Genomic DNA, 13646 nt, shown 5'->3' with positions numbered 1-13646 from the left:
ACCAGTGACATCACTGAGAATACAGCCTATCCAGTCACTAGGAACCAGTGACATCACTGAGAGTGCGGCCTATCCAGTCACTAGGAACCAGTGACATCACTGAGAGTGCGGCCTATCCAGTCACTAGGAACCGGTGACATCACTGAGCGTGCAGCCTATCCAGTCACTAGAAACCGGTGACATCACTGAGCGTGCAGCCTATCCAGTCACTAGGAACCAGTGACATCACTGAGAGTGCGGCCTATCCAGTCACTAGGAACCAGTGACATCACTGAGAGTGCAGCCTATCCAGTCATAGGAACCGGTGACATCACTGAGCGTGCGGCCTATCCAGTCACTAGGAACCGGTAACGTCCCTGAGAGTGCAGCCTATCCAGTCACTAGAAACCGGTGACATCACTGAGCGTGCAGCCTATCCAGTCACTAGGAACCAGTGACATCACTGAGAGTGCAGCCTATCCAGTCACTAGGAACCGGTGACATCACTGAGCGTGCGGCCTATCCAGTCACTAGGAACCGGTAACGTCCCTGAGAGTGCAGCCTATCCAGTCACTAGGAACCGGTGACATCACTGAGAGTGCAGCCTATCCAGTCACTAGGAACCGGTGACATCACTGAGAGTGCAGCCTATCCAGTCACTAGGAGTAAAAAAAATGCCTTTAAAGCAAAGGGGTTAAACGATATTTCAAACAAGTGGTTCCATTAAAATTTGCTAGGCTGAAACAGTCATCTTTGACAATAAATTATGGTCCATGTGAGATTCAGGTAAGATACGGCAATGAACTTACCTGTGGTTTTACTATACATTGATTGCTCTGGGGAAACACTCTGCCTTTCAGCCTTAGGACTAACAGCCCTGTCCCTTTCCACATCAAACTCCATTTGTTTTTCCCTTCTCTTCCGCTATTAGTGGTGCAGGTTTGAAGCGTGAGCTGGTACAATACAGACTGCAGACGGATAGGTGATGTCACAGGGGAGATACAGAGGGCTCAGTACTACTATTTGATTCATGCCTCTGATGGGAGTTGTAGTTCACGGCTACAATCGCTGCATTCTAAGCGGTGACATCACTGCCCGTCCTCCCTTTACTAGATCTGCAGTTTGAAAAGATTCAAAGGCTGAAAACCGAACTTGGGATTTTCAGATATTTCTGGGGTCGCAATAATAAAACAAAGACAGACAAATTTCTTGGGCAAATTATAGCTTTATTGTAGGTAATATTTGAAGATCGAATTATCTTTAAATTGAAGCACATAACCTACCTTTTTGTCTGGCTAGAATTTAAACTCTATCATGAAGATATCTCCTCTGTTAGTGATCCTCACATCTGCTGTCCGGTTCTCCCAAAGCAAAAATCCTTTTTCTATTGGTGCTGAGAATGTTCTCTCTCTTTACACTATTAAATGTGCACCAGTGGTCTGAAGTAGGATATCCGGAGCTGAGAGTTAGAAGTCTGCTCAGGTTTTCAGGGAAAGAAAAATACTGGTTCATCTATTTCCTAACGTAACCTTTTGTGATTTGGGTAAATCATGAGAGAATTCCAGGATTATAATATCACACTGCATAGATTCTATTACTTTGGATAAAATAAATATATAACAAAATAGCAATAGTTTTGCAGGGATAAAACTGTATCTAAGATAATTTCATATTTAAAAGCGAGGGCCCAGTATCTATTAGTTTTCTTCTTGCTGCAAAACTCCAGCAACATTGTAGAGGAGGGGAGACACATGTAGCAATGTTGATGCCCAATTTAGACTCAAAAAGCCGCATGTTTCATGTCTCAGCCACCAGAGATGGCTGAGTGGTCTAAATGCATCAGGTTTTCAATCACTCCTGGCAGACATACAGTTGTCTAGTGACGGTTCCTCCGCTTCCCACTTTCATGAATCCAGTGCACTATAAAAGGACACTAACCCCATTTCTTTGCCACTCGCTGTCTCCCTCAGGAATAAACACAAAGTATTTGTTACATTCCTCTACAATACTCAAATAAAAGAGTTTGTGTCCCTTTAAATAGAACCAGATGAAACTTTAATAGCCTGCAGTAATGTATGTCTGACACAAGATGGCGCTGTAGTTGCTATATTCTGATGCATCTGAATTCAGAACCACCAAATCCAGTATATGATCAGTTCCCCTTGCAGTAGATGCCTTAAAAATAAATTAGGTGTATTGGTCAATACACAGTGTTGTTTGTTTTAATTGTATTTAGTGCTGGGTCTGTTGTTAAGGCACGGAAGTATGCTGTTTACTAGCTACATTATAGATGGATTGTGTCACTGCTAATTGCCGTACTGAAATATAAATGAGCAAACGAAGCTGTAATGTTTAAACATAGTATATATATATTATTACATCTGCACGTTTTATCTGCATGTTCTGTATACATAGCATGGAGAAAGGCAGTGTGTGCCCACCTCCTGGGACTTGTAGTCCTACCCGGCTGGCCAGCGTGGCTGGGCATGAAGGGACTTGGGTGAGAGAGAGAACACGAATATTGTTATACCAAGAAGATTGCCATTAAAAACTGCTATTAATAGCATAATAAATTATTGAGAGATATAATCATAGAGTCTTTAGGAACTAGTACAGGACCCGAAGGCACAGTCCCTGAAAGATGATGTCCCAAAAATGTCACTAGAAGCTGCTTCCAATTGTTATGTGATGAAGCCGGTTGGCCATGAACTCAAATTCACACAAATTGTAACAATTATGTTTTAAATTCATTCAAGGGTTAGACAGCTCTCCATCCGTTCAATAGTAAATCTTTTTAATAGCAAAACCAATCCAGCCCATGGGTGGCAAGAAAATCTCTGTGTTGCCACTATATTTCTATATTTAGCATTGAAGGTTTACGGGCCGCACGGTGGCTCAGTGGTTAGCACTTCTGGCTTACAGCACTGGGGTCATGAGTTCAATTCCCGACCATGATCTTATCTGTGTGGAGTTTGTATGTTCTCCCCGTGTTTGCATGGGTTTCCTCCGGTTGCTCCAGTTTCCTCCCACACTCCAAAAACATACTGGTAGGTTAATTGGCTGCTATCAAATTTACCCTAGTCTGTGTGTGTGTGTTAGAGAATTTAGACTATAAGCTCCAATGGGGCAGGGACTGATGTGAGCGAGTTCTCTGTACAGCGCTGTGGAATTAGTGGCGCTATATAAATAAATGGTGATTTTTGTTTATTTTTTTCAGTTAGAGATTTTTATTATTATCTTTATTATTATGGGGTACATTTATTCTTACTTGCAATGTGTCACTGGAGATGAGAAAACGGAAGTGAGTTCTGGTTTCTTCTACAAAACCGCAGAGGAACGTGAAAAACTAGTTAAAGCAGAGAGGAAGTTTATTGAAGATAGGGTAAATTAAATCATAGACCTCAAGCAGAAAGTGTGTGGTGATTCTAGCAAAGGTTTCATTGTGATTAATCAAAAGGGAATTGATCCATATTCCTTGAATGCTCTTGCTAAAGAAGGGATTGTAGCCCTCCATAGAGCAAAGAGAAGAAATATGGAGAGGCTAGCCTTGGCTTGTGGCGGCAGTGCTATGCATTCAGTGGATGATCTCACCCCTGAGTGCTTGGGACATGCTGTCTTGTCTATGAATATACAGTGGGAGAAGAGAAGTTCACTTTCATAGAACAGTGTGAAAATCCACACTCTGTCACCCTGCTGGTCAAAGGGCCAAATAAGCCCCCACTCTAACACAAATTAAAGATGCCATTAGGGATGGGCTGCGCGCAGTTAAAAAATTCCATTGATGATGATGAGTCTGTTGTGTCGGGTGCAGGTGCATTAGAAGTGGCAATAGCAGATGCTCTGGTCAAACACAAACCTAATGTTAAAGGCCGTGGCCAGCTGGGTGTGCAGGCATTATGCTGATGCTCTCCTCATCATTCCCAAGGTTCTAGCTCAGAACTCTGGATATAACCCCCAAGAGACTAGTGAAACTTCAAACAGAATATGCAGAAACGGGCCAGCTCATTGGTGTAGACTTAAATACAGGTGAACCAATGGTCTCTTCAGAGGCAGGAGTCTGGGACAACTATTGTGTTAAGAAGCAGCTTCTTCATTCCTGCACGGTTATTGCAAGCAATATCCTTCTAGTGGATGAGATTATGAGAGCAGGAATGTCTTCTCTGAAAGGATGAATTTTGTATCTTCCAACATGAAAGATTGGTTATACATTCACTCAAATCTTTAATGCATTCTACAGATGCTGTATTTGATTTGCTTAACCACTAGTTCCAGTGAACAAAATAAATAAAAAACAATAGCACCTAATGATTTATTTTATCCAACGTTTAAAATGTATTTATTTCATCATTTTTTTTTTATGGCACTGAAGTGTACTAGTTGGTTCTCCAGTCTTTGTACTCAATAAAAATAAGTATAATCTTCAAAAAAAAATAAAATGGTGATAATAATAATTGAAGGTATCGCCAGAATGAGAGGTAGAGCAGATCTCAGTGTTAGCTGACCTGTGAAACTACAAGTCCCAGCATACCCTTCCAGCAATAAGCTGCTATAAATTAGCAAAGCATGCTGGGACTTGCAGTTTCACAACACCTGGGGTGTCACAGGTTAGCCAACACTGGTATTGATCAATGTGTGTGCTCTGTTCTCCATATGAAGGATAAGATGTAACCTAACGCACAAGTGGCGGATACATTTCACTAGGTGATCGCTGATATTGAGAGACTCGTTCACACAGAGTTGAAGACTATCTTCTAAAGACTATAACTTTATCCTTACACTATTCTCTACTATAATGTGGTTTTTTTAAGAAGTTATTATTATGGGGTACATTTATCAAACTTAAAAAGGAAACGTGGATGATTTTCCCATAGCAACCAATAAAATTCTAATTATCATTTATCTAATACATTCTAGTTAAATGATAGCTGATTGGTTGCTATGGGAAATTAATCCCCTTTTCCTTTTATGAAAGTTTGATAAACCTACCCCTATGTCTTCCAATGAATTATTTATTGTGCTATTAATAGTGATTATTGTGTGGCTCTCCTACAATTATATGCACATTGAGGTTATAGTTTATGGGCAATCATCTTGTTATAACAAGCTTTTATATTAGCATTCCTAGACTAGGATAAAGTACAGTTATTTAATAGTCATAAAATATTTATAGTAATTTCCCATACATTGTAAACAAACGTTCTCTTGTGGCCGCGTGTCCATAATTTCCCTCTGCGTCGGAGGCCTGACAAAGCACTTTGGTGTCATCTGTGATCTATATAACTATATTTATGTATTATTTTTTTCCGTACTGTGCATATTATACACACAGCAGCCATGTCTCTTCATATTCTTGTCTCTTTTGAGCGCTGACCAATCTCTCCAGTAGGTTATTCTTGGCTCGTGGGGCTTCATAATTCACTGCACTTAATGATGCTTTAAATTTCCCTGGTATGGGAGTGAGACATTCGCTGCAGCTCCACAAGAGAATAATTAACCCAATAAATTAGCAAGTTGGGAAGAACGATGACCTAATTGTTGTTTGTGGTGTCCTCCAGCGCTCGGGGTGACAGTTTAACCTTCAGGCTATGATGGGGACAGCGGAGTTCTAGAATCAGAGGGGTAAGTTACTAGTGAGATTCATGAATCGCGCACGGTCCCTCTGTGTGCCGCTGCGTGTTCAGATTTGTACATTGTCTAACGGCTGATGCCCCTTTCTTACAACCCCCCCACCCTGTTTTGCTTGAAATAAAGACATGACGTTTGTTTGGTGAAAAAGAGGTCACGGCTTTATTTTGCAATCAATGTTTTGAATCGTGGCAAAGAAAACAGCCTCCATCAGCTCCAACCGTAATTATCATAACCAATAAGGGAGGGTTTTCCTTGCACCTTGGCGCCTTCAGGCCTGGGGATCCCACCCCCCCTTTACCCTGGCTTCTTACAAGACCTCCCATAAGGATGGTATCGGGCATTTCAGCCACTTGCTACCCCCCCATGGCCGCTAACTGCAGTTCCTTTCCACCTTGCTGTATCTCGTCTGCAAATAAAACACGTGTTAAAGTACAACGTATAACCCATCTGTGATGTGGGTGGGAGGGAATTCTGAAAACATATTCTACTCTACACTCCTAAATACCCTTAATTTAAACCCCTCTAATCCCCTCCTTGGCTATCCCTACTAGTACTATGTAGTGTGAATATGGGGCAATACACTTACCATGTAGCCCACTTTTCATGTGAATTTCAGGTGCCTGGAATTTGCCCCAAGCCCGGGATATTGTCCGGAAGCTATTAGACCAAGTGATATTGTAAATGTGCAGCTTACTTTATTTAACACACTTTATTATATTTTATATACATTTTGCTTCTCTATTTTTATTATTATAGCAGCAAGTGTTTTTAGGGCTTTATATTCTGAAACCACGCATTTGATAACCCCCTTTAGAAATCTTGCGTTTGCCCCTGCCGTACTTGGCACATAACGCCCTAATTTTGCCCAAATTGTCCCATCCAACTGCCTCTTCCATTTTACGCCCCTAAATGCAGTCTTTTGTGTTTTTTGTATTTTTTATATTGGTGTTAATTGTGTTTCAGGCAACTACAGTTTACTGCTACACATTCAACAATAGCTGTCTGCAATATATGGCATTGACACTAGAGGGCACTATAGTATTGCGCAATGATCAGATCATTGTCAGAGCTATGGAGGCAGGAGGTGGAGATTATATTTAGATTTTAATTTAATTAATGAGATTCAGTAATCTGCATTTTACCGGTACACTCCCAACACATGGCAATAGAACCACCCAGTGTATATGTCTATTTACACACACTGTACTGTAGCCTACATTGATTACAATAGGTGGATTTACATAGAAGATGCCATTGGTTATTCTTAAAGTTAGATTAGATGTAACTGAACTCTCCTATAAGGAAGTCACCCCTCTTTCATGGTGTGAGGATTGGTTGGTCTGGCAACCAATCAGATTCTGCCTTTTTATAGTAAAGTTTAGAACAGAATCTTTCAACTTTTTTGTGTTCTATACAACCCTATAACTGTAAACATTTACCAAGTATCATTTATCAGGGGATTCCTGTCCCACTAAAGTTTCTACATTTAATGAGTACCCCAAATGTGTATAAATGTTTGCTAAGTAGCCCTTTATGTTTGAAAATATTTTATCAAATTCCCCATCATTTCCATATAGTGCTGAATCTGTTTGAATCATTACTTTTAGGCGAAACTGTTCTTTTGCTTTTAATATAACTAATTGAAGTACCTCTTGAATCCTTGAATCTGACTGCTGTACCCAAAAGAGAGAGAGAGAGAGAGAGAGGGGGGAAATTGCCAGAACCATGGATCAGAGGATACGTTTTTCTGCGCAGTTACATATGGAATACTTTTCTATAACTGGAGTCCATGTATATTTCTTATTTACAGCATTAAAATGTATGATAGAAATGCTTTGCACATTAGCTAGGACGGTTAGTGGCGCAAACAACAGAATAGAACAAAATATTTTATTGCAAGAGCATCAAATTATAAAATTTTAAAAATGGTCCCATATTTAAAGTTACCAGATCAGGTCATGTGTGCAGACACACATGACATACACATGTCGTGAGTAATTGGCGTGAGGCCACGCAGCCCGTGTACTCTACATGTGTCCGGATTTACGTGATTGACCTGACACACCGGCGTTATTATCGCGGGTTCTGTCGGCAGCCCCGGAAATAATGCAGCTGAATGAACCCGTACACGCACTTTGTGACTATAGTTTGTTGTAATTCGTTTTGCTTTAAATACGTTTTAATGTTTCCTGCTGTGTTAAGAAGAGTTAACTCTGTACAATACAATGGAGATGTAATTACGTACAGAGAACACTGTGATGCAGGACATGTTTCTAAAGCGAGGGCAAAGGACAAGGTTTTATCAATGCTTTTAGCGGGCATTGTTTATCATATAAATAGCTGATGATGATGATGATCAGCGTCTTGTGTACGAGGCCAGAGGGAGAGGGCGCAGGAGTGTTTCTTATAAACAAATAATAAGAGATTGCAGCCCTCTACGGTGTCCCTTCTAGCAGACTAGGTGCATTGGAATGTGGTAGTAACGTGGAATCAACTCCCCAAATTCATCCACGTGACCCGTCACCGACACACGGGTGGACATTCAAATTGCCAGGAGCTAGTGACATTAGCGAAGGTGAAACGTAATATATATTGTGGCTAACCCCATGGGCGCAGATGAAGGAGGCGTGTCCTGATCCACCCAAGGGGTGTGTCTAGCTCTATATACAGGGTGATTCAAAAGTCGCAGTACACCCTTTTATTTCAAAAACTCTACAGGAATTGGGCCGATTGGCCGATTTCAAGATGGCGCCCATGTTTGGTACATACTGTAAAAGATAGACCACGTCACCCATACCTTACTGGAGTATTCAGGTTTCCCAATTTCCTGTAGTTTTTGAAATAAAAGGGTGTACTGCGACTTTTGAATCACCCTGTGTGTGTGTGTGTGTGTGTGTGTGTGTGTGTATGTATGTATGTATGTGTATATATATATATATATATATACACACACACACACACACACACACACACACACACACACACACACACACACACACACACACACACACACACACACACACACACACACACACACACACACACACACACGTGGCCAATCTCATCACAGTATCCCCATCTCTCACCCCTCCTCCGCTTTTTCTCGGTCCCCCGCTTTTCTCACCCTCTCTCTTACCCCAACTCTCCCGCTCTTTCCTGTACCCATATCTCCCAACTGTCCCGATTAGGGCAGGACCTCCTGATTCGCGGCCACAGAAAGTGGGTGGAGGTTTACAGAAAGTTAACCTTTTATGGGCGGAGTTTGTGTCCAATTGGGTCGAGGCTTATGTTTCGGGATTCTAAATGCTGGAAGGAATGCTTCACCCCTACCTCCCCTCTCTCACCTTCTCACTCTCCATGAACCCCCCTCTCTCTCTCTCAAATTGTCTCTTTCTCGCTGGGGAGAAAGAAAGTTTCTGATAGGAGGTGTGTTACAAGAAAATGGCGGCTTCTCTCCAGCAGGAGGTGGCGTGCTACAACAAAATGGATGATGCTTTCCAGCAGGAAGAGGTGTGCTGCATGAAAATGGCCACCACTCTCCAGCACACTCCGCAGTGTTTCCTGAGCGGTGGCTCCGGCCACCACTTCTCCGGCCCAGCTTCGGGGAGTCTGGGAGATCCTCCACTAGTTTGAGAGCCTCTTGGACATTCTTGGATAGTCGGCAAGTATGTCGTAACATTAATTAATGAAAAGTTGTGACAGATTAGACCACATCCTGTTATGATGAGGCCACACCCATATTGACTTCCATAGATCGTAAATTTCCTGCAAAGGTTGGGACTATTGAGGGTATGGCATGACACTAATGTGTATCCCTTACCCAAATGCAATAAAGTGTACTTGATGCTTACACACAGCGGAAGTAGCCTTTTTATGGGCTGAACCATTACTTAACCTATCACCTCACTAGGAAGTAATGACATCACTGAGGCATAAGGCACAAAGACCCTCATGCCTCAATCAGGTCTCTAGTGCCCAATGGCTGCAATTTCATAAATCTTGGTTCATCCCGCGAAATGGCCGCCTCCACGGTAAGTAGGCGACAGGTATACTTTAAAAGACCCTGTGTTTCCCTCCTGGTTACTGGTCATTATTAATGCAGCTCTGTTTATCCGGTGCCTGTGTCTATTCATCACGTCGGAGGCACGGGGTTAATGCCGATGTCAGAGTACTGGAAATGGTCATGTTTTATGTACATGAATATCTAACAGCCTCCATGCTAATGTCCGAGGATCTATATAAGCAAATGATTAGCTAATCACAGCTCGGCCCTCGTGCTGTATATCACTGACAGACAAGGTAATAGCACTAGGCCAGTATATGCTTCATGGCGTAATGTAAGCCATAAATCCACGGCTCGCACATTACAGCGCTTGATGTAATGTAGAAAAAGAAACGGTTGACTGAAAGCAAACATAACGAAACTGCAAGCGGAGCACTCAGTCCTCAGGCTCGCCTCCTCCGTCATTCCCCAACTGCTCCTGCGTCCTGGCCGTCATGTGCCGATATTAGAGATAAATATATGTATACGCCATACTGATATTGTGTCATTCTGCTGAGGCTGCCTATACGTAGCCAAGAGACAGGCGCTACGTCCAACTGGGGCGTAACCTGAGGACTCCGTCTCGATGTCCCATCCGCAGGCACCTTTGTCCCACCCCCTGGAAAATGGGAGCTCTGTCCCATTTACTGCATAGTTTTATATACGTCGGTCTGGATGGACTGCCCATAACTGCCTGTTGTCCACACAGGACTCTACTAGGAAGACAAAGTCACCAGAAGGTGTACACCCCACAATTACAAAAATGCAAAGACTTCCGTGCTGAAATAAGTATTGCACTATGATAGCAAACTACAAGTGCACTTTAACCATACATGCCAACTTTTCCTTATTGGCTTCAGGGAGATCCTGGGGGAGGTGAGCACAATATTTGCGTCCTTAATTCCCGCCCCGCCACTTATCTATTGCGGGGGCAAGAATAGGGAAGTCTCCCTGCTCTCCCTGGAGCCCGAAAAAGTCTCCCAGAAATGCGAGAGTCTCCCGGACATTCCAGGAGAGTAGGCAACTATGCGTTAAAGAAAAGCAGCTAATGAATCTCTAGAGACTGAAGTGTCTTTTACATTTCTGTCTCCATTACTGAAGTCATGTTGTCTTACCTGTCAGTCGTTGATTAAATCTTGGTCTCCATGAAAATGGCCACCTCTATTGGCATCAATACCTGGACATAGGACACAATTTCTGAACTGTGTCATCATGCCACAGAGGGGGAAGCCAACCTCGTCTTGTACTGGCTCAGCATCAGGGAGAATGCCAGACTCTTCAGGGAGTGAGGGAGATCACCCCTATTTCAGGGAGTCTCCCTGACATTCAGGGAGAGTTGGCAAGTATGACTTTAATTAATTATGTTTTTTTTTTAGAATAGATTTTATGTTTTTGAAAACTCCAAATTAATAGAAAAGTCTTTTATTTTCTTTGCCATATTTTACAGTCCCGTCCCTGCTCCCGTCCTAGTTTATGATATTAATAACTTGGACAGAGGAGAAAACTGTCTTAGCGGCAGCTCCTTTAATTACCAGCAGGTCATTAATGCTGATATTAGTGGGTGTTATGTTGTTGGCTGGGAACAGAAGGATGAAAACCTTAAAATGCGTCGCAGACTCGGGGGACCTGGCTGAATAATTAAACACATACATTACAGATCTGAGAATACATAAAGCTAGTTAACGTCGCACATTTACGTCCACGCTGCAGCATTACACCCGCAGGTTATCTGGATTTGTGATTCTCATTAATGGTAAAAAGATTTTCTTTCACAGTTATTCAGCCTCTTCCTGCTAAACACACACCCCCCCCCCCCCCCCCCCCCCCCCCCCCTGTAATCATGTCCCAGGCTCACAGCACAGGGCGTCGGGGGGACTTGTATAGAGAGACAAGTTCCAGTTAATTGGCTGAAACGATCTGACAGAGCAATCTGATTGGTTAATAGGTCACCGTATGACACCTTGTTACTTATGTAACTGTTATTTGTAAAGCCCCCCTGAGTCAGATTTAGGCTATTAAAAATTCTCCTTGTACAAAGGAAAACGTTTATACTATAGTTATTATCTTTTATTTAGAAAGTGCTGACATCTGGGCAGTACGGTTGCTCAGTGGTTAGCACTTCTGCCTCACAGCACTGGGGTCATGAGTTTGATTCCTGACCATGGCCTTATCTGTGTGGAGTTTGTATGTTCTCCCCGTGTTTGCGTGGGTTTCCTCCAGGTGCTCCGGTTTCCTCCCACACTCCAAAAAACATACTGGTGGGTTAATTGGCTGATATAAAAATTGACCCTAGTCTGTGTGTGTGTGCGTATGTTAGGGAATTTAGACTGTAAGCTCCAATGGGGCAGGGACTGATGTGAGTGAGTTCTCTGTACAGCGCTGCGGAGTTAGTGGCGCTATATAAATAGCTGATGATGATGATACTGCGCAGCGCTGTACATTGTATTTAATTTCTTCGTATCATGATCCCGTCAATGACACAAAAACAGGAGGCGAGGATGGCTCTGTGCAAATGAGCTTGCAATCTAAGAGGTGTGAGATGCATATCAATTGTAGCTGTTGAGGGGGTCATGTATTTCTGCACAGTGCTAAGAAATAACTTTGGGCAGATGGCGACCACAGGGTCAGCCCCAGTTCCTGGAAAATATATCCTATTGCTAAATATTTTTCCACCATCCTTGTAATGCTGCCACCCATTGTCTCCATTCTCCCATACCTCCCAACGATTGCAGCCGGGTGGTCCTCACAAAGCGGTGGATCTTGCCCACAGATGTCCCACTTCACAGGCAGAGTTTGCATCCGTAAATGTTGAGAAGTATGATTTCTCTGCCGGTGTTATATGTGATTGACCATCCTGGTGTCCCAGGTCATTCGCTTCCACCCAGTGAAACTTTCAGAGTTTCCATTAAAACTTCAGGGTTTTGTCTAATCAAACGACTGGCAGAGTCCAAGATGAGAGTTTTCTGGCGGGTTTGATAAACCAATCATATTCTAGCTATCATTTATTTAGTACATTCTACAAAATGACAGCTAGAATCTGATTGGTTGCTATAGGCAACATCTCCACTTTTCAAACCTGCCGGAAAACTCTGATTGCTACATTTACCCCCTGGGCTGTTTCGGAATAAAACTACTTCTACGGCAGAATTTGTTTCCTTATCTGAGTTACAGCTTCTGGCTTCTTTTTATATGGTCGATCTACTTCACATCACAGGACTATAGTAAACTTCTGTTTTGTTTATCAGTAGAGATGCTCCAACCAATCGCTGGTCCAATCCCGAACTGGTTTGGTGAATTGGTTGTAAAATTCGTCTGAATTTCTGGAAAAATAGATTCAAACATGTTAATTTTAGTTATTTTGTGTTCTTTTTTTTGTTATTGTAAACCTTGAACACTGAACTGCAAACACGGTAATGTTTGTAGTGTTTAAAATGTTAAAATACTTTTATATTAATACAAAATATTATTTTGTTTGTGTATAAACATATTTTTTTACATATTTTTTTTAAAATGGTACTTTAAACACGATCAGCGCTGACTCTTAGGGGCATATTTAACAATTGACGGTATTGCACTATCGTGCACTTACCGTGTAAATAGGTAATGGAAGTCTCAAATTGCCATTTATGAAAGGCCCATCGCACTGTTCAATCTCGAAAACCAGTCCTTTTCTCTGCACTTCGTTTTTGCTAGCAGTCACCATACAACAGAATGGTGACTGCTCGGGTCCGGCATTTAACAAGCTCCGGAAAAATATATTTTTCGGGAACTTGTTATGTAAATGTACCAGCTGAAGCTGAAGCTGGCGTACATCATGGGAACTGTTGCTGAAGCTTTTCTTCTTCGTTATGTCCAGCTCTGCTCCGGAGAGCAAAGCTGGACAGCGCATGTGTGGAGGGATCACATGATCCCTCCCTGTCACTCAGCGCTCTCTCTCTGCAACTATCGTTGCAGAGACAGAGTGGGGACTTTGTGCGCATGTGCAGTGCACATGCGC

At 42.4% G+C, this 13646-nt stretch overlaps 1 pseudogene; it reads left to right on the top strand.

The window, feature by feature from the left end:
* The first annotated feature begins 2395 nt into the window (after positions 1-2395).
* On the top strand, positions 2396-4404 carry LOC142100275 (T-complex protein 1 subunit zeta pseudogene; annotated as a pseudogene).
* Positions 4405-13646: the final 9242 nt, after the last annotated feature.

The sequence above is a fragment of the Mixophyes fleayi genome, chromosome 8 (genome assembly GCF_038048845.1).
Source record: "Mixophyes fleayi isolate aMixFle1 chromosome 8, aMixFle1.hap1, whole genome shotgun sequence".
NCBI lineage: Eukaryota > Metazoa > Chordata > Amphibia > Anura > Limnodynastidae > Mixophyes > Mixophyes fleayi.
This window is presented reverse-complemented; position numbering and strand designations above follow the sequence as displayed.